General features: G+C 44.4%; 1 pseudogene; it reads left to right on the top strand.

The window, feature by feature from the left end:
• The first annotated feature begins 15,446 nt into the window (after positions 1-15,446).
• Positions 15,447-15,563, top strand: LOC116890600 (annotated as a pseudogene).
• The last annotated feature ends 5,579 nt before the right edge of the window (positions 15,564-21,142 follow it).

Here is a 21,142-nt window from a genome sequence, read left to right as displayed (position 1 = left end):
GCTGGGAGAACAGCTGGTTCTCTCCTTGGGTCCGCAAAGCAGCCCTGAAAAGGTTAATCCCTCTGGCAACATTCCCACCCACAAACACTAACTAGCCCTTGAAATGCTCTTTCTAAGCTCTGTAATGTACAACACTCAACAACACGGAATGCCATAGTAAACAAAACAGACCAGAACCGAGAAACTAAAACTAAATGACTTGAGAGTGATTTCTGTGACCTGGATGAAAACTTTGCCAAATTATTCACTTACTGAAGTCTGTGGACCACAGCTCAGCCTAAAGAGCAAGCTCACTTCAGAACAAGACTCTGCCTCCCCGGTACTGCCTTTCATCACTACAAAACAAGACTCGCACTTTAAAACAGCATATCCCAATGTAATTAGGCAGTGCAAAGGTTCCCAGAGACCACCCATAATCTAGATCTTTAGACCCTGGGGATATTATCCTTCCTGTTAGTTTCTCATCTTTTCTTCTTGCCATTCCTTTTAGCTGAGAGAAAATAAATACTCTAACTTCGGGGAAATTTTCGCAAAAATGTAAAGCGGTTATTTCCTTAATGAGAGCCCCTGCGGGTGGAATCAGAAGTTGGGTGGAGGCGGGGAGGCCATCCCTGGTATTTGGTTTGGTAACGTGCAAGTGCCCGCCTTCTGAGTTAACAGAGTTAAAGTTTTGCCAGCTGCCAGGCAGCCCTCACTCACTGCTGCTCACAGCTGCCCACCTCTGGGACGCTCTGCTAACTGAGCCTTCGCAGCCGAGAGCAGACAATCGCAGGAAGCAGGTACTTACAGGTAGTGGTTTCCTTTCCAAGCCAAGAGCTGACCACCTTTGGAAGTGGAAGGCTGGACGCTAACCTGGTAGTCGGGCTTAAAGAGTGGTCAGAGGAAGAGGAAGCAAAAACATCCCATCCAAGGAGGAGAGCTGAAATTCCAGTCGTCCAAGTCAGCTGAGTTTAGGCTTTGTTTGTACTAAAAATCCATTAACCCACACAACACAAACAGGTAGAGAATTGGAGTTCCCAAACACATTGTTTGCAGGGCTCCTCCAGTACCGCTGCGGTGGCTCTGAAAACTTACTTCCCCCAGCGCCAAGTTTCTGGACTCCCCAGAGAAGGGCGTGTTAAGGAAGGCGTGGCAAGGATGCCTGCAACTGTTTGCCGGGAGCCCGACCTCCCTGGCGGGGAGCCTCAGCCCCCATCCCTCCTGCTGGTTGGTCAGCAGGGACTGAGCCTTTGTTAATGGGTCGGGTGCTTCTCTTCCCAGCTTCCTTCCTCACTATTAGCCCTTGCTGAGCTGAAGCAGTCTCTCCCGACAGCAGCATACACACACACACACACACACACACACACACACACACACACACACACACACACACACACACACACACACACACACACACGGCAGGGATTCACTCTGACACTCGTGCACAAAGGCTCGTGCTGCAGTAACACATACACACTCACAGACTCTTTAAACACACCTTTCCCTGCACCTTTTTTCCTGAAAGGTCTATATTCAAATTCAGAGGTCACACTCAGCTTCGAGAAGGGGTGGGGGAGGGGACTGGACCTTTTGAACTTTTGTAGTAGTATTTAAAGGAAAAGACACAAGAATGAATCTAGATTCTAGGAGTCTAACTTGTAAATCAAATAACCAACAAAAAAAACCACTTAGCTCTTCATTTGTGTGAAGTATTTCATGTCTGCCAGTCAGGTATGCATCGAAGTACCCTCTCAACCACGATTCTTTTTTTTTTTTTCCGGAGCTGGGGACTGAACCCAGGACCTTGCGCTTGTTAGGCAAGCGCTCTACCACTGAGCTAAATCCTCAACCCCTCGACCACGATTCTTGTAGCTAGTTGCTTAACACCTATATAAGAAACAGATCCCCTGTGTGTTACTCCCACCAGAGGGAAAAGCAGTCCACACTCTGAACTTCTCAAGGAGCCATCATTGAGAAGTTGGAGCAGGACCTCACTGTGGGAAACCGCACGTGGAGACTTGAAACTTAGCCCAAAGCCAAACGGAGTGCAAACCCAAAGACACAAAAACACAAGGGTTGTTTGAGAGTGGGGTGGGGGAGACAAGAGAAGGTATGGGAAGGAGGGAACACGAGGCACATGGTGGTAGACATGTACCACAGGGTGATCGTGAACTGCATTGCTCATTCTGATAAAAGACATGAGTCCAATTCCACACGGATGTTCTGACAACATCGCCAATCTTCCCAACTTGGGTAGCAGGGTGGGAAAGAAGGGGGAAATTACAAGAGCAGAAGCGCAAAGTGGGTATAGGGAAGGGCAATAAAGAAAAATTTAAAATGATGCAAAAGAAGAGAGAGAAACAATTCTTTTGCTTTTAAAGCCATGCTGTGTAAAACCTTCCTTAGTACAGGCGCGTAACGCACTTAGTAGGAAGTTGCTGCGATTCAGATCCTTCCAGAAGCCCTTGCTTCCACTGCAGTGCGGTGAGTGTGAGTGGGTAAGCCTTGAGGGATAACCAAGCTCTTTATAGGGTGAGCGCTATAAATACAAATACAATATGGAATGCAAAAACAAGTCGATAAATATAAACACAGTAATAAACATAAACAAGTAACAGTACAAACTACAAATACACGGTAATAAATACCAAGACAATACAAAAACAGGGTAATAAACATGAACGAATACAAAACAATACAAAGACAGAAACAAGGTAAGAAACATGCACAAGCACAAGCACAGAAACGAGGTGGTACACGTGTGCTACTGAAAGGGCAGGAAGGCAGGCCGCTGTGGTAATGGAGAAGGAACGTGGCAAGGTAACTTTGCCTTCAAATGAAATTGGAAAGTTTCCAGGTTGTGAAGATCTTGCCACCAAAGAAACGAAGATGGTTTTAGATCCACTTGCCAAAAAAAAAAAAAAAAAAAAAAAAAAAAAAAAAAAAATGCTATCCTGTATGTGTTGGTACACATGTGCTTTTCCTAGGGACTTGTGGATTAGCCTGGAAACACAAATACTGCAGAAAACTCCCTTGGAAAAGCCCTTTAGTATCCTAAGGCAATAAAACCAAGCATAGATTGCAATGAACACCAAGGTACCTGCAATGAATGCAGTCTTTGCAAAGGCAATTATACAGGTCAGGCTTGCCGTGGCCTAGAACGGACAGTAGAAATGGTTAAAACATCCTGAAATCTAAAGTATTATTTATCTAAATAATCCTCTGATGTCAGCCACACACACAAATAAAGTAGGGGCCTGCAGAAATGATAGTATCATCTATCTTAATCAGTTGGTATCTTTCAAACAAGTCAAAATATGAAGCCCAGATGTTTACTGAAGCAGCCAAAGGAAGAGCAAAGAGTTCCTCTGAAAGATGGGCTGCTCACTTAATGTCAGAACAAGCATACCCTTGGCTAGAAAAATATAAAGTGTCCCTTAGAGTAGAGTGGCATGTGAGTGGTGAGGGACAGAGGCACAACTCTGCTCTGCCACACTCAGGACTAGGAGGTGTTATCCTAGATGTGTAAGGTCCCCAGGTCAGGTCTTGCTAGGTCTCCTGACTTCAATACTAGAAAGAATTTTAGGACTAGCCAGTTTATGAGGCAAGAGTTTTTTGCTGAAAATATTTTAATTTAGGGTGAGTTGTGTTCTAGTTTGCCTTCTATTGAAACCTGGGGGGTGGGAGTTGGGGTGGGGGAGGTTTATTTTATCTCAGAGCTTGCACTTCATCATGAAGGAAAGTCAGGACAGGAACCTGGAGGCAGGAACTGCAGCAGAAGTCAGAGAGGATTGATGCTTTCTGACTTATCCTTGGGCTCACAATCTTATACCTCCCAAACACCACCTGCCCAGATGTGTTACCATCAACAGTGGGCTGGGGCTCCCCACCAGTCACTAATGGAGAAAACGCCACATAGACTTGCCTATAAGCCAGACAGGCCAATCTGGTGGAGGCATTTTTCCCATTGAGGTTCCCTTTTCCCAGGTAATTCTAGCTTGTGTCAAATTGACAAAGCATCAAACAGTACATTTGAGCTGTTGTCAACTTGATATCCAAACTCTTCACTATTTAGTCATAGCCTTTCCTTGTTCATAAGATCTTACACTAATATTAATAGAAAACATATATTTTTAAAGTCCCACAGTCTTTAAACATTTTAAAGTCTAATTATTGTTGACACTGCTTGCCTGGATTCGCAGATGACTTGTGTGAAATCGACATAATTGAATGCAGTAGCAACCCCTGCCAATTTGGGGGGTACGGGGGTGTCGAGCTGTCCTCAGAGGATCAATATAGACACATTGCGGCCTGGCTTCCTCCTTCAACTACCTTGGAGCCTCAGACTATGTTTGTGTCTTTCGGCCTGGATTCACAGACAAGAGACGAGCAGAACTGTCCTCTGAGAGGCTCTACCTAGGAGCTGGCCAAAACAGATGCAGAGACCCACAGCCAAACATTAGACAGAGCTCAGGAAGTCCTACGGCAGAGTTGGGGGAAGGACTGAGGAACCCAGAGGAGAGGAACTCCACAAGAAGATCAACAGAGTCAACCAACCTGGAGCCCTGGGTGTTCCCAGAGACTGAACCACCAACCAAAGAGATACAAGGTGTGCAGCTTGGTCTTCATACAGGTCCCCAACAACTGGAGTGCAGGGGGGAAGGGGCCCTGCCCTGTTGCCTACCTGTGGATCCTGTTCCCCTAACTGGACTGTCTTGTCCGGCCTCAGTGGGAGAGGATGGATGCACCTAGTTCAGCAGTGACTTGAGGTGCCAGGGTGGGTTGGTTCCCAAGGAGGACATCCCTCTTCTCAGAGGTAAAGTGGGGATAAGTGGAGGGACCAGGCAGAGAGGGGGGCTACTATTGAGATGTAAAGTGGATAAATCAATAAATTAATTAATAGAAAAAAACAACCCTGATGTCTCTTTAAAAGTTCCAAGTCTGCGGACTTCTATAAAATAAAAAACCAAGTTTCTCCAAGAAGGAAGAACCAGGGCACAGTGAGAAATCAAATCAAACCTAAACTCCAACAGTGTAAATAAATAACTCAGTGTCCAACTTCTCAGACTAATGCTCTTCTGGGCTCCAAAGACCTTAGTCAGCTTCACTTCTCAGCCACTACCTGCCGTGTACAGTCTGTTTCTAAGTGGCAGGCTCCGCTCCGAAGCTGCTAATATCCTGACTATCATCCCACAGTTCTAACAGCTCCAAGATGCTGCGATCTACACGGCAACTGAGGCTGTACCTTCACCAATGGCCTTTCCCAGGCTTTCTCTGGGGACTCTGACCCTGACCCATTGTACGTACTCTCAGCTGTTCTCCACGAACTCCTCAGTCCTCCAGCACCATGAGGGAGGGTCTTCCATATCAAATTTAGCTGCCAGCTTGAGATGCAGCCTTGACCCCTTCTAGACCACAACTCTCTGTGCTGACCTCGAGGATCCCACGTGTTAAAATGCTTGGTGATCAGCTTATGACACAAAGGGCAGGCACTGGAACCTTTCAGGGAGGATGCTAATCGGAGGTGTTAGGTCTGGCTGCTGAGGGGAGGATGCTCACAAAGGTGATATGGAGACCATGTATGTCTTTGCTTTCTCTCTCTTCTTCTGCCCTCCCATGATACTCTCTGCTGTCACAGCATAAAATCAACAGAGCCCAGCAGCCTCTGAGACTGGGATCCTCTTCTGTTAAGCTGCTTATCCTGGGTGTCTTGTCACCAACAGAACGTTGACACGTTGACAATTAGGAGACACATGACAGAAATCAACAGCTCTTTGTCTGAAAGCCAATAATGCCTAGAAAACCATCAACCAGCACAGACTAAAAGGAGCATAAAGGTTTATATACCTTCTAAACAAGATATTGCCATAATTTCTACAGCTAAACATGGGCTAGAAGAACCCAAACAGCATAAGAAGGAAGGGGGGGAGGTGCCTAAGTGCATCAAGAAAAAAATAAATCTTTTGTCACTTCTCAAATAAGTGAGTGTTTATGTAAAAATACTCAAAAATCACTGATTAACCTAATAAAGTATTTTAGCAAACTTATTAGCTATCAGATCGACCTGTAAAAGCCTATGGTACTAATATATACCTGTGACTACTAACTCCTAAAGAAATAACACTAAATATTAATATTTTATGTCAGTAGTGCTCAACTTTATTAGTGCTGCAACTCTTCAGTACAAGTCCTTGTGTTGTGGTGACCCCTTCCAACCATAAAAAAAATTATTTCATTGCTACTTCAAAACTGGAATTTTGCTACTGTTGTGAATCGTGATGTAAATATCTGATATTCAGGACATCTGATATGCAGCCCATATGAAAGGGTTGCTCTAGCCCAAAGGTTGAGAACCACTATTCTTTATGGTAGCATTTTTAAGTTAAAATAAGGGCGTATGGAACTGACACTGGCAGGAAAATAGGAAAGAAAATGGAAAGCAGAGGCCAGACGACACACACACATGTGTCAGCAGAACTGCAAGGTAAATAGGCCGTGTGCTTTCCTCATTAGTAATTCACTTGACCATAGCTTAAACTGCTAGCACTGAGCTGATTCTGTTTAGAAATATAAAAACCCTGTTAGGAATCCTTTTAAATCTCCATCTTTGCAGGAAAATGTACCAAAGGCAGCATGAAGTGTTTAATTGGAAGGCATCTTTAGTTTAAGCCATGCTCCTGTGGCATGGAAGCGATCTGGTCTTCCCAGAGCTTACAACCAGGAACTGTGTTGTGTCTCCCAGTGTACCTTAGCATGCCTCTAAAGTGGGGAGTCTGCTTACTGGTTCTTGGTGCTTTTTAAATGTTTTTTTTTTAATCTAAGACATGAGTGGCTATTGACTAAGCCATTGACTTATCTGAAGAAAATGATGCTGAAGCCAGACATTGGCTGTGCCTTCCAAGAGCCTGAATGTGCTGGCCCCCTCCCTGGGGGCGAACAACCTTTAAGCCAGAGATTGCTAATAGGTGAAGCAGAAGGGATGATTGAGACCAGTGCCTGCTCTCAATACTCTTAGAAATCAGGCAAGAATTTAGCTAAGTCTACAGAGCAGGTTGGGAAAGGACAGGAGTTATTGGTTCAAGGGATCTGATACCCTAGCCTCTCTGGCCTCCACGGTCAATTGCACTCCCAAGCACTTGCTTGCACACAAACATTTACACACACATACACAACTTGAAAGTGAAAAATAAATATTTAATTAAAAAACTCCCCACCAGACCCCAAAACAAATACCCAACAAATGGACCAATAAAGGGGCAGACAGCACCCAAAGGATAAGGGGCACATGGCCAATAAACACATTTAAAATGTTAGTCGCATTAGCCAGCAAACAATGTAGATTAAAGCTACGTGGAGGTTGCTTTTTACCCTAGCCAGACTAGCAGACAGCAAGGAGACAAATAAGAACAACTGTTGGTGAGGAGGCAGACAAAAGGGAGCACTCGCATGGCTGGTGGGTATGTAAAGCAGCCCACCCTATATGGAAATCAGTATGGAGGTCGTGCACAGAAACTAACAATAGTCAGTGACCCAGCTACCCACTCCTGGCTATGTACCCACAAGACTCCAAGTCACCGTGTCCACATTGCCTGTCAATGCTTACTGTGGCACTGTTCACAATACAGAACCAACCTAGGTGCCCAACAACAAGATAGAGATAGATATAAATAGATAAATTATGATATATATAATTGAATATATATGTATTGGAATATGCATAATAGAATCTTTCAGACATAAAGAAGAATGAAGATATACATTTGTAGGAAAATGGATGCAACTAGAGATAATCACATTAAGTGTGTATTACGTCAGACACAGAATGACAAATATCATGTGTTTCTCTTACTTGTGAATCCTAAACTTTATAGATACATAAACATTGCAGGACTCTTAGTCTTATTAATAAGGTAATCTAGGAATGCATCCGAAAGGGAACTGAATACAGTTTTGTTTGGTTTGGGAGAACAGAGAAGGCAAGGTGTAACTTTTGGCAGCTGGGAAAAGAGAGGTAGTCAGGCAGTAAAGAGGAAATCATGTCTTTAGTTATTGTCCAAGAAATCCAGAAAGCTCAGCAGTGAAGGTTGGTGAGCAGCCACTGGTGGAAGTTGGGGTGGTCTAGAAAAAGGGTAAGAAAGTTTAGAGTGTCAGGGAAAGCATGCTTAAAATTTGGTCAGTATCCAAAAGAAAAACAGAACTAAAAAGAAAGGGGAAAAATGACATTTTTCTCTAAGTACTTCAGAAGTGCTGGGCTCTGTAGTGCTTGTGCTGTCTAGTCTATGTCAACTTGACGCAGAAACCATAGTTATCTGAAAGGAAGAACCCTCAATTGAGAAAAATGCCTCCACTAGACCAGGATGTAGGCAAGCCTGTAGGGCATTTTCTTTATTTATGTTTGATGAGGGAGGGCCCAGACTGTGTGAGTGGTGCAATCCCTGGGCTGGTGATCCTGAGTTCTACAAGAGAGCAGGCTAAGCAAGCCATGGAGAGCAAGCCAGTAGGCAGCACTCCTCCATGGCCTCTGCCTCAGGTCCTGCCTCTAGCAACCTATTCTATTTGAGTTCCAGATTTGACTTTTGTCAATGATGAACAGCAATATGGACCTGTAAGCTGAATAAACCTTTTCTTCTTCAACTTTCTTTTGGGCCATGATGTTTCACTGCAGCAGTAGTAACCCTCACTAAGAGATGCTGCACGATGAAAGTTCTACAGGCATCTCTAGGGCATTCGATGGGGTAATTCTGGGAAAAATGAGTACATTATCTCATTAAAGGGATAATTACTCCTCCCATAGCATAGCATGTCATTAGATTAATCAGCCTTCCTGAGGGTGGTTTTTACTAGGTGACTGCCAGGTCCAGTTGGATTAACTCTTAATGAAGGAGACAATAATATACAATGTTCTAATATTTGGACCAGATCAAGATGACTATTTGACCAGAGGTCCAAAGGTGGAACAACCCATGTTTACTGTTTAAGTATTAGCAGAGAATGGGAGGTACAGTCTAAAGCTTTGATGGAATCTATGGCTACTATAATGTTCCCCTCTCAATAATTGAGACCTTCAAATTATTTTGGGAACCACATCAAGGATCAGAGCCAATATTTCTGTCATTTCCTGTCTGTAGCCAGAATAGGAACAAGGCTCCTGACCAAGGATGAATATCAAGGCCCTTGTCCCTAAATTTCTTCCTTAGTCTCTATCTCTTGTCCTCATGGAGAGTGAAAGTCTCTGAGGAGCAAGGGGGACCGGTGGAACTTAGTGAATAAAGCAACAGAGCTGCCTCTTGTTCCTGAGAATGCCTGGGCCTCCTCAGGCCCCACTTCCTCATGCAGATCGCTGTGTGCTGGAGCAGAGTCCCGGGTGTTCGGGCTTCTGGGCTGTTGGCCTTTCTGCTGGGAATCCCAGTGCACTATGAGCATGTTAGCTTGACAGATTGCTTCTCTGTTCCCTTAGCTGCAAAATGGGATTAGTCATAGACTCTATCCATATGTTATTATAAAGAGACATGTAGTAAAATATCGGGGATGACACGCTCAAAGTATATCTCACACTTGCTAGAAAATGGCCTTATGTAACCTTGTGTAATGACATGATAGTGTGTGCACAGACAGCACAGGAAGAACAAAGATAGACTCCCAAGGAACGAAAGCACTAAGGGAGCATCCAGAGATGATGTCCCAAAGGACCCAGCTGCCAGGACTCATTCAGAAGGAAGGAACAGGAAGAGGCAGCTGTAGAGAGGAGGATAGGTTATTCAACTAGTAGTGTCTACAGAATCAAAAGAATTGACAGCTGCTGTTTGCTCCCAGCAGAGAACTATAAGGAATTATGTGTCACTGGAGCATAAAGCAAAAAGACGGAGTCAAGATTTAGATTTGAGGAGTGTATTAGCTACTTTTCTATTGCTGTAACAAAACACCACGAGCAAGGCTACTTATAAAGGAGAGAGTTGTTTGGGCTCATGGTTCCAGAGGGATGAGAGTCTATTGTGGAATTGTGGCAGCAGGCACAGAAGCAGGGACCACTGAGAATTCACATCTCCAACCACAATCAGGAAGAGAGTGAACCAGGAGGGGCCAAGAGCTCTTGAAAGCTGGACACCAGTCCCCAGGGACAGACTCCTCCAGCAAGGCCACACCTCCTAAACCCAAGTAGCACCACCAATTAGGGACCAAGTATTCAAAACCCTGAGGACATTCTTATTTAAATCACCACTTGGAGGGTCTTTGATAACCTGTCCTGGAACTTAGTCTTTACCATATTGGCATAAGAAAGCCACTAGAGTCTATAAGCCAAAGATAGCTCTTCATTTTATAGACCACTCAACTAGAGTAAGACCCACGTCCCTGGCTCGTGAGGATTTTGATGTGATAGAGCAGATTCCTGTATTCTGCAGCAATACTGGGTGTGGCTGCTCAACCATCCTTGTATACCAGTCCCTGCTAATTCTTAGGATATGCTGTACTCTCTCAGCTTAACTGTCAGACTCAGTCTCCCACAATGCACCGGGCTTCTTCCAGCATCTCATCAAGCGTGCTGTTTTCTGAGTAGCTTGATCTTTTCTTTTGGGAGTTTTACGGTCAGGATAATGAAAAACCAACTCAGCATTTCCTTCACATCCAATTTCCCCCTCTAACAGACACTGTAACTGAAAAATGACTGAGATCCCCTGACGCCTTCTGTTTCTCTTACTCTAGGGCCTCCAGGGCATTTCAGCAGGTGTTGGTGACAGGCTCTCCGGATGCCTGGGAAGGATGCTGACACCACAGTATCCAGTCCTGACTCACCCATTTGAGAGGAAGGGATCAGAAGCCTCATTCTTGGACTTGGATCCAATGGGACTTTGAGCTACATATCATTGTCAGATGCTTATACTAAAATATTCTGCGGACCCTTCTTCACCCTCAACCATCATTACCCACAGGATTACCAGCGATCTAGAAGACAGGAATGGAGCCAGGAAACTTCAACTCCCTAAAATTCCAAGACAAAAATTAACTTCGCAGTTTTCCTTCTAAGCCACATTAGAACACTATCATTCTAGGGCGTTTGTAATTGTTTGTTTTTAAAATGTCCACTGCCACGGTGTGTGGAGTAAAGATGTGTTACTGGTGTAGCCCATGTTTTTCTGTCAAACTGTTATTGCCCTCCATTTCTGTTACAGTGTCTTTGAACAAATGAGGGTTTGTCTTATGTTTTCATATTCTTAAATACCCCAACATCTATAACTGATTGCTCACTGTTGGTAGTAGAATAGCAAATGTTTTGCTACATCTTGGTTCTTATAATGGCCCTGACTTAGGGTTTGACTTATGTATATATTCATACATATTTTTTGAGGAGGCATGCCAAGCTAGTCTTAAACATTTGTTCCTACTTCCACACCCTCCCAACTACTGAAACTAGAGGTGTATGTCACCACGTCTGACCTTTACTTGTCATTTCAGATGTGCAGAGCCACAGCATCCAATGAGCAATACTGTTAATTCAGTGCGCCTATATGACCTATCTCACGTGAACGCTTGCTCAAACTGCTCGCTACAAATAGTATATGTAATACTGCATATGGCAAATAATATACACACTGTAGATTAGTGCAAATAGTGAGCATAATGCTGCTTGTTGCAAAAAGTGTGCACAAAGTTTTCCATTTCTGTTTCTATTTCCAGTGCTATTTCATTGACATTGGCTTTTTGGTCTTTAAAAAACACTTCAGTTATTAGTTTTACTGCAAACAGAAAAGTCAAGGACATACCTGTATTTCTACAAAGGGCTGCCTTTGAGGGTTTAGACTACATTCCAAACTTGAGGGGCCATTAGCAGTTAACTGACCATGTGGGCCTTCATTTTAAAGGAGAGAAATTCAAACCTCAGAAATATGCTTATATTCTCAGAAAGAATGACAGAATTGAAATATAAATTCTTGCCTTTTCATTTAAGCAGGATCCCGTTCAGCTGATATTTCAGGAATGTAGCTTTGCAGTATGTTTCTAGTTCCCATGTGGTAGGACAAGGGAAGGTTGTCCAACCTTGGCATCCCCATCTGGAGTGATATCAAGGAGCCTTGCACGGTGCAAGAACACTACTGCTCTAACCTGCCGAGCCACAGAGCAGCTATGCCCTTTGGCCCAGATCTATCAGCATCTCTGAGGTTGATTCTTGTATTTGGGTCTCTCTTCAATATGAACTATCATTTGCTCATAACTGAGAAACCTAAAAAGATCAATAGTTTGAGCAGGTTCGCCATGCATGGAAGCAAAACTAGCACAGGTCAGAGGGTCTGAGGTTGAGGGAAAACTTAGGCATCCGCAAATTGTGTTCCTATCTTTTTCAACCTTAATTCCCAGCCATACACAGTGCAGTTGTTCCTTTGTCTGTCTCCAGGACTTGACAGGAATTGCAAATAGAACAATGTGGCTAAACAGTGCTTTGTAACCCCCCGAAGTGAGGATCGACTGCTATTAGCATTGTCAATATGTGTAAGGAAATCCCAGAAGGAGCAGAATAAACACATTATAAACACAAATTATCAACAGCAGTCATGTCCTTTAGAGGGCAAATAGGACACTTGAGACTCTAAGGAGCAAAACTTCCTATCATCTGCAAGTTTAAAATGTCCTATAGGATTTCTGCATGCATATTCTGACATGCAGTTTGTGTCAGACAAAGCATGCTAATCTCAAGTGCAGACATTGGTGCATCTACACAGTCCTCTACACTCACAGAACCACCAGGTAGATCAAGATCAAGGGCATTCCCAGAAATCCAGAAGGTCCCCTCATTTTCCTGTCTGGCTGATAGCCTCAGACATACATACTCTGAGGTGACCACTCTTCAGGCTTCAAGCACAACAGATTGTTCTTGTCCAGTCTTGAACTTCGTATACATGCAGCCATGCATGGTGGGTTACCTCAATCTGTTTTCGTATACATGCAGTCATGCATTGTGGGTCACCTCAATCTGGTTTCATATACATGCAGTCATGCATTGTGCATTGCCTCAGTCCGGTTTCCTTCAATTAGCAGAAGATCTGTGAGAGCCATACATATTTTTCACAAATAGGTTTTTATTACTGTGTGAGATATTCCTGTATGGATATCCAATGGCTTATTATGCATTTTCTGCTGATGGACTTGAGTTGTTCCAGTTTGTAGCCATGGTAAATAAGCTTATTATGAACATGTTTTTGAAGCTTGATGTACTAATTTCTCCTAGGTGTATTTTCAGATTAAAGCTACTTGGTCGTAAGCTAGTGATAATTTTTAGCTTCAAGTTCTTTAAAGGGGATTAAAAAATACTTCCAAGTTTGGCTTTGCTTAGTCTGACTCTAGTTCCGACATTTCTTACAGCACACACTTAGGGTTCTCCAAAGCCATCCAGAGGTCCATGAGGACAACATTGTTTTCATTTTAAAAGTAAGATACTCTCCCCCTTATTCCCATTCTCTCAGGAGTATAGAATGTGACTTTCCAGCGTCTCCCTGACATTTGATACCATGAGAGATTGAAAGCAGAGGCAGATGGGGGGATCCAGCTGTTTCTAATTAAGTCAAACATTAAAGAGATTGGCAGAAATGTAAAAACGTCACTTTTAATAGTTTCATTCAAAACATCGCTGTTGGTTAGAACATTTATATTTACAGGCGGTGAAAGTGTTGCCCCCTTGAAATCAATACATACTTTAATGATTGATTTGTTGTCTAAGATGGCGACATGGTGTGACATACTGAATAAACGAAGCTCTTCAGAGTCCTGGATAATGGCTGAGCGTAGGGAGCAACGATGGGTGAACAGGCTTGAGGACACAGTCTAAGGAAGTGACCCAGAGTTCACTCATGCCATCGGATTCTGGACCAACAGTCTGTCTTCCGTCAGAACTGTAAGGAACGATGGGATAAAAACAAACTGTGTGCAGACACCAAGAGCTGAAGTAGGGGTTGTGCTTTCCTTCAGGGAATACCGAGCATATATTTATTGAATTTCATACATTGTGAAAGAGTGCATGATTTCACTTTTGTGTTCACGAATTTATTGAATTCAAAACTCTAAGGTAGACAGACAGGGCATTCTTTTTCTAATATTTACAAATAAGAAAACTGGCCTAGAAAAGTTGAGTGGCAATTGCTCTGTGACCACAGTGCAAACTGGCTGGACTGAGACTCAGATGTAGATACCTGTGTGTCCTTTTCCAGTGTTCTCTCTGTGTAGCAAAAGGGAGGGCTATTAATCTAAATATCCCCTAAGCTGAGTTTGGAATTAAATATTTCATAACTTCATAAATTTTAGCTGATTTTCTTCTGTTCACATTTTTTTTTCTCAAATCCTCTTCTCTCTAAAACCTGTATTCACCAAACCTGAAAGAACCTGAAGAGATGGTTATTCTGGAAGCATTTTACACTTTAAGACTGAAGAACCAGGGGTTGGGGATTTAGCTCAGTGGTAGAGCACTTGCCTAGCAAGCACAAGGCCCTGGGTTCGGTCCCCAGCTCCAGAAAAAAAGAAAGAAAAAAAAAAAAAAGACTGAAGAACCAAATACCCAGGGGCTGGGGAGACGGCTTGGAGGGTAAAGATACTGACCTGGCTATGTGAATTTGGTCACCAGAACCCAGGTAAAAATGGAAGGAGAGACACAACACCACAAAATGAATTTACCCACGTAGAAGTAAGGGAGACCCAAGTGACTGTGAAGGTATGACTTCCTCAAGCGAGAGTACAGAGAATAGGCATCCCCATGGATAGGGGATCCTCAAAGAAGACTCACACTTAATTATCTCAGCCATACACAGCATTTTGGTGACTCTCAAGTCATAGATAAGAAGCCCCCACTTTTGATACATAAAGGGATTATGCTCTTATAACCAGGAGTCACCAGAGTTGCAAACAGGTTTGGTGTATGTTCTTGGCCTTGAAAACTGCAGGTTTACAGCCAGGAAAGGAGAAAGGCCTGAAGCATTTGTAAATTGTGTGAAATCTTGTCTCTCTGTTCTTGGCGGGCTTTAACAGGATATCAGGGTGAGTCCCTCCTTTTCGTTTTCATGGCCCCCAAACTTCTCCTGTCTTTCTATACTGCCTTAGCCTGGCCCCTGACCACAGTTTGGCTCTGTGGTCCCCAGATCCTTGGGATATAACACCAGCTTTAAAAATGTAACCTCCCATGCTCCTTCACAGGCCCCAGACTGCACCAGGATTAACCACTCCTGAATGGTTGTGGGGTGAGGGGAAGCAGGTTTCCAGAAGGGTTCATGACACTGCACATCACTTCTTCAGGGTAGCCAAGACACCACTGTGTCATTCTCTTCATTATAAAGAAGTCATCAAGCAGGGCCTGGTGTTCCAAGCTTATAAACCCAATATTCAAGAAACTGAGAGAGATCATTACAATATTAAGACCAATCTGGGCTGTTTAGAGAGTTCCAGAATAGCGTGGGCTTCAGAGTGAGACCTTATCTCAAAACCAGAAAAGAACTGCCTCGGGAGGGGTGCAGGTGTGGCTGCTGTGCCACACGATCACCGGTGCGTGCAGAGAGGCTCTGGTGCCCCGTGTTCTGACCTATGAACATGGCAATGGTTAGTAGGAGACTACAATCCCCCCGAAAAAAGCCACGCCTGAGACAACCACCACTCTGTAGCCAGGGAGCCCAGAAAGGGAGCTAGCCTGGCACGGCACAGACATGGACAGGATCCTAGGATAGGGAACAAGCTGGAGACTAGAAGAACCTGACCAGGACCATGCTCCACGCTCAGAGTGAGCCTGAAACAGACAGCCCTCGCATAGGGCCACTCGGGCGAGCTAGGCAAGGAGCAAGCCCAAGATGACTACCAGACAAGCACCACGAGGCCAGACCAGGGAGCTAGCCTGAGGTAACAACCAGTCTGGTGCCACATGGGCCTGGAAGGGACAGACCATGCCCCTGATTGGCACCATAATGCACAATTAGAGCACAGTACTCCTGCAACCACTCCTGAGATGACCCTAGGCAGTCAAAAACTCCAGGGGCCACTAAGAGAAGCAAGTAAGTGGTGGAGAAATGGAAGAGAAAGAGAAGCAGAAGGGTGTGGGCACAACGAAGCGAGGCAGAACTGACTTGAGGGTAGGGAGGAACAGCCTGATGTAAGTAGTTGGTAATAACACCTAGGATCATGGTGGGGTCCTGGCCGGTGCTACCCCAAGGGGCACATCTGGATTCATGGCCCTGCAGGGGTCTGCTACCACCAAAGGCCAGGCCGATGTCCCTGGTCTGGGCTGCCACCCTAGGATGTGTTGATGTCTAAGGGTTGTGCAGAACTGGCCCCATCCCTCACCTAGACATTATCAGAGAGCTGTCCCTGGGGGATCATTAGAAGAGGAGAGCTGACGCTGATGCTAGCAGCTGTAGTACTCGGGAGAGGGGCCTGCGCATTGTGGAACTGGCAGGTGAGCCAGCCCTGAAGATATGACCATAGGAGGGCTATCCCTACCACACATCTGTGCGGTGGCGTGGATGAGGAAGAGATACCTCACCACCACCACCTGCAGCAGGCAGAAGACCCGGCCCTGGGATCACGAGAACTGGCCCTGCCCCTCACCTGCTATAGCACAGGGGAAGGCAGGCCTTGCCCCTCACCTGGACAGCACAGTAGAGCTAACCCTGGCGGAATCAGCCCTGAAGACATGAGCGTGGGAAATCATGGCAATTTGTCTACTGGGCAGTGACATAGACAGGAAGAGATGCCCCCTGTCCCTTGCCACCTGTGGCAGGCAGGAGAGCTGGCTCTGCCCCTCACCCGCTGTAGCACTTGGGAAAGCAGCCCCTGAACCTCACCTGGGCAGCAGGATAGAGCTGGCGCTGGTTGTGGGGGAGGAGGGGCTGGTTAGCCAGCCACCAAGGGTGTGAGAGAGGGAAAACAGATGGGTTGACCAAAATCAGATACCTCCCAGGTACAGATCTAGGGCTTTGAATTGGCCTACTCCAACATCTACCCCATCAATGAACCAGAATGCATGAAGAAGCTGCTCTTACAGATCCAAAACTACAGGATCTCCATGACACAGGGCAACAACAGGATATCTGAGAGGAGTCCCAGTGAGGAGCCCATATTGATAGAGTAGCAGAAGCGAGAGGCCAGTGCCAGATCAACAAGTCAGTGCAATGAACATTTGAAAGCGAAGAAGTGTGGACAAAAGAGTATACTGTGGGACACACTGTGACACACTACAGCTGCCACAACAAGGTTTGTGTTCTCTGTCTCGGGGAGGTTGCATGGGTGGAGGGTGGATATGAGGAGAGGGGCAGGTGAGTGGGATTGGGTGCATGATGTGAAATTCACAAAGATCCAATAGAAAGTTAAAAAGAATAAAAAAAGGAAAATGAAGGAAAGGAAGGAAGGAAGGAAAGAGAGAGAGAGAGAGAGAGAGAGAGAGAGAGGGAGGGAGGGAGGAGTAGAGGGGGAGGGAGGGAAGGAAGGAAGGGAGGGAGGGGGGGAGGAGGGGGGGAGGGAGGGAGGGGAGGGAGGGAGGGGGAAGGAAAGAAAAGAAGTTATCGGTGTCAATGAATGTTGAATGTTCCCCTGTTTGTAAACTAAAACTTGAGAATTAAGGAAAAGGTATGATCAAGGGTTGGAATTTCTTTTTCTTTAAGCCATGCCTGGTCTCTGTTTAGGAATCAGTGCAAATGACACAGAGTCTTCCATTCCATATTTGAAATTCTGGGTTATTTACTGGTATGCATAAATACTGATTAACTGGAGAGTGCTTTAAAATCAGGCTTAATTCCGCTGTACCATAAATCTTGGCTGAATAAACACTGCAGACGTTTATGGCGGAGTCTGCCCCACCGGCTCGTGCTTCCGGAGTATGTTTGGGGGAGTGTGACATCTGTTCTCTATCAAGACGGAGGTATCTTATGGTGACTGCTTCCTGGACAGATAAACAGATACTCCCCCGTTCAGAAGAAACGTACTTCTCTTCAATAGCTCCGAAACTACATCACTAGAACTTTTGCAACTATGGATGCAGCTTTACAGTGAGGAGCTAGAGCTGAGGGAGACGACTTTCCATTGCAACACTTGCGAACTGCACTGCCGATCTCCTGCGTGGTTGTACACTAGACATTTGCCCAGTCCTGGGAGAGCTGACTTAAAGAAACTTGACACCTCCACATCTTTTCAAACATCTAAGTTCCGGTTTACAGCAGAAACGATGGGCTTGTTATTTCAGAATCTAAGCAATGGCCCTTCAGCCTCAGCCTCAGCTCCAATTAAAATAGGCAGGATCTGTTCTGTGGTAGCCTCTAGGCACATACAGGCAGGAAGAAGTCAGGCATCCGGCATGCATTCATGTGGCAAGCAGACCTTTCTTTCCTTCTGTTCCTCAGGAAGCTGCAGTCACTGAGGTCACGGATTCCAGTCCCAAGACAATGGACAACGTCCAAGGAAGCTGACTTTCTGAGCATGAACAATATTCTCCTGACTCACGTGAAGGGACACTATGTGTAACACATATTATGTTATCACACCATTATTGCTTTGGGAAATATTGTTAGTTGCAATGATAAATTTATAACTCATATTTCTTAAACATTTAGCCTATCAGATTTCATGTGCACTAAAAAAGACAAACTGAGCCACAGCGATTACCTGAGGAAACAGTGATTTATCAATCAGGCAAGATCAAGAAGCACAAGAGGCGGAGGGGGAGGTAGGGGAAGGAAGGCAGGCAAATGTCTGATGGGTTACAGTTTGTCGCTGTTTGTCTGGCATTAGGAAGACCCCATTACTTAATGGTGCAGCTGGCTGCTGCTTATTGGCTTAACTTAAATTCTGCTTTTCTTTGCTTTAAGATTTTATGAAGTTCTTCTACTCGGGAACTGTTTACTTTCTGAAAACCACAGTCTTCAGAAGAGTGAGGTGAGTCACACCGTTGGTGTGGGGAGATAACAGACGTATCCTGTCCTGAGAGATAAGAGAAAACCAGGATCCCTTTGGGGAGACGCCTGACTCCAGCACAGACTACAGATTTCTTAAGTCGTTCGTATCTCTGATATGGCACAATCACTTCAAGGACCCTTATACTGCTATAAAAAGGGGCAAAAATGTATAAACAATTTTGCATATAGTAAAATAGTTACCGTGAGGGTGTTACTCATTCATTAAATTCATTAAAATTACAGATAGTATAAGCAGCTAAAGTAGAGGAAGCAATTGTGATGCAGATAACAAACTGTCACACGTTTTAATTATCATGCTAATTTGTTTATGCTCACATATATGTAGATGCATGAGCATTCACGCCATGACAGTCATGTGAAGGTCAGTAGACAGCTTGTGGATTTGGGGCATAGAACTCAGCCATGTTGGAGGAAAAAGGAGTTCAAACGGAGTTACCCTTCAATACAAGGACAATGTCTCTTCCAGACACGGGTAGGACACCAAATAAAAAGCCCAATGCAAGGTATGAGTCGTCTCTTTTTGAGTTGTCAGCCTATCGCTAGGAGTCCCCTAAAGCTCTCAAACACAGGCTGTTGCCATTGCTCTTGGATACTCTCAAACACTTAATGGCAAATTCCTTTTGTCGAACACACCACATTCTTGGGTCATAGGACATGAGGGACTCAAGCTGGTACCAAATGGAAGCCTCATCTCTACTGGCTAGCTTTAATAATGCTAGAAAGTTCTATGCACACTGCTAGAATAGAAAAGTATCAACACTCTTCTCAGCTGTGAATCCTGAGGATTACAGGATCAACTGTAATCCAATAGTGGCACAAACGTTATGGGAGGAACCCAACTACCTCCTGCTTGTTAAGATAAAATTCGTACATGGTACCGTTTACTGGTCCAAAAACTGTGACTGGATAAATCATAGGCCCTAAATGGGAACAAACACTATACTTTGGCTAAATGGACCCCCAAGTTCTCATCTTTATACCTAGATTAGTGCATTTTCAGCTTTGTCAGAAAGCTTCATTTTACAGTAGATGATGAAAATAGAGATACCCACAACCTTTCAATGTGCGGAGACTTCTCAGCCCTAAATGGGACATCTCTATCTTACTCCTTCCCCTCAAGGCTCAGAGATCATGGAGGAAGAGGGAGCAGAAATACTAAAAGAGACTGAGGTAGTGGAGAACTATAGCAAAACAGTCTTTTCTGGACATGATGGAGCCATTGCTCTCACAAACTCACAGCAGTTGTGATTTCATACACAAGACCAAGCCAGCCAAAATAGCAGCATGGATGCAGAGGGGTTCGTGCTGTCCCACCGCTACCTGAGGATGGTTGCTGAGTAAGGACTGTCAGTTTTCTTCAGGAATGCGGCCCTTTAGAGGTTTTCCATGCTCCACTAGATGGCCTACACTCGTGCACGCGTAGGCAATACTAAGTGGACTAGTAAAAGAAGACAGAAGAACAAGGGGAGAGGGGATAAGAGGTTGTACTGGATAGTTTTATGTCAACTTAACACAAGCTAAAATTATTTTAGAGAAGGGAATCCTGATTAAGAAAATTCCTCCATAAGATCACGTTTTAGGCAAACCTGTACAGCATTCTCTTAATTAGTGATTGATGGGGGAGGGCTCAGACCACTGTGGGTGATGCCGTCCCAGGCTGGTGGTCCTGGGTTTCATAAGGAAACAGGCTAAGCAAGCCATGGGAAGCAAGCCAGTAAGCAGCACTCCTCCATGGTCTCTGCATCAGTTCCTGCCTCCGGGTTCCTTCCCTGTTTGAGTTCCTGTCCTGACTTCCTTCAGTGATGAACAGTGATGTGGAAATGTAAGTCAAATAAACACTTTCCTCCCCAAATTACTTTGGTTATGGTGTTTCATTGCAGCAATAGCAAACCTGAGACAGGGTGGATTTGATCAAAATACACTGTATGCATGTATGAAATTTTCAGACAATTAAAAAAATTAATATGTTCTAAAAAATAACTTGCAATAATAGATATTAATGTATTTGTATTATGGTTTAATATATCAATGCTATTGATATTATCAACATAGACCTATATTGTGTAGAACAGATATTAAAATTAATGTCTATATTCATATTAATCTATTTGTGTTAGTATCAACATAGTAACCAACTATTAACATGTTGGTATTAATATCAGTGTTAATGGTGGCTACCAATTAAATCATCCCTTCTGTACCAACCCTTTTTAAAAGATTATTTCCTTTATCCT

This window comes from Rattus rattus, chromosome 1, assembly GCF_011064425.1.
Source record: "Rattus rattus isolate New Zealand chromosome 1, Rrattus_CSIRO_v1, whole genome shotgun sequence".
NCBI lineage: Eukaryota > Metazoa > Chordata > Mammalia > Rodentia > Muridae > Rattus > Rattus rattus.
The sequence above is the reverse complement of the archived record's forward strand: the minus strand, read 5'-3'. Positions and strand labels throughout refer to the sequence as shown.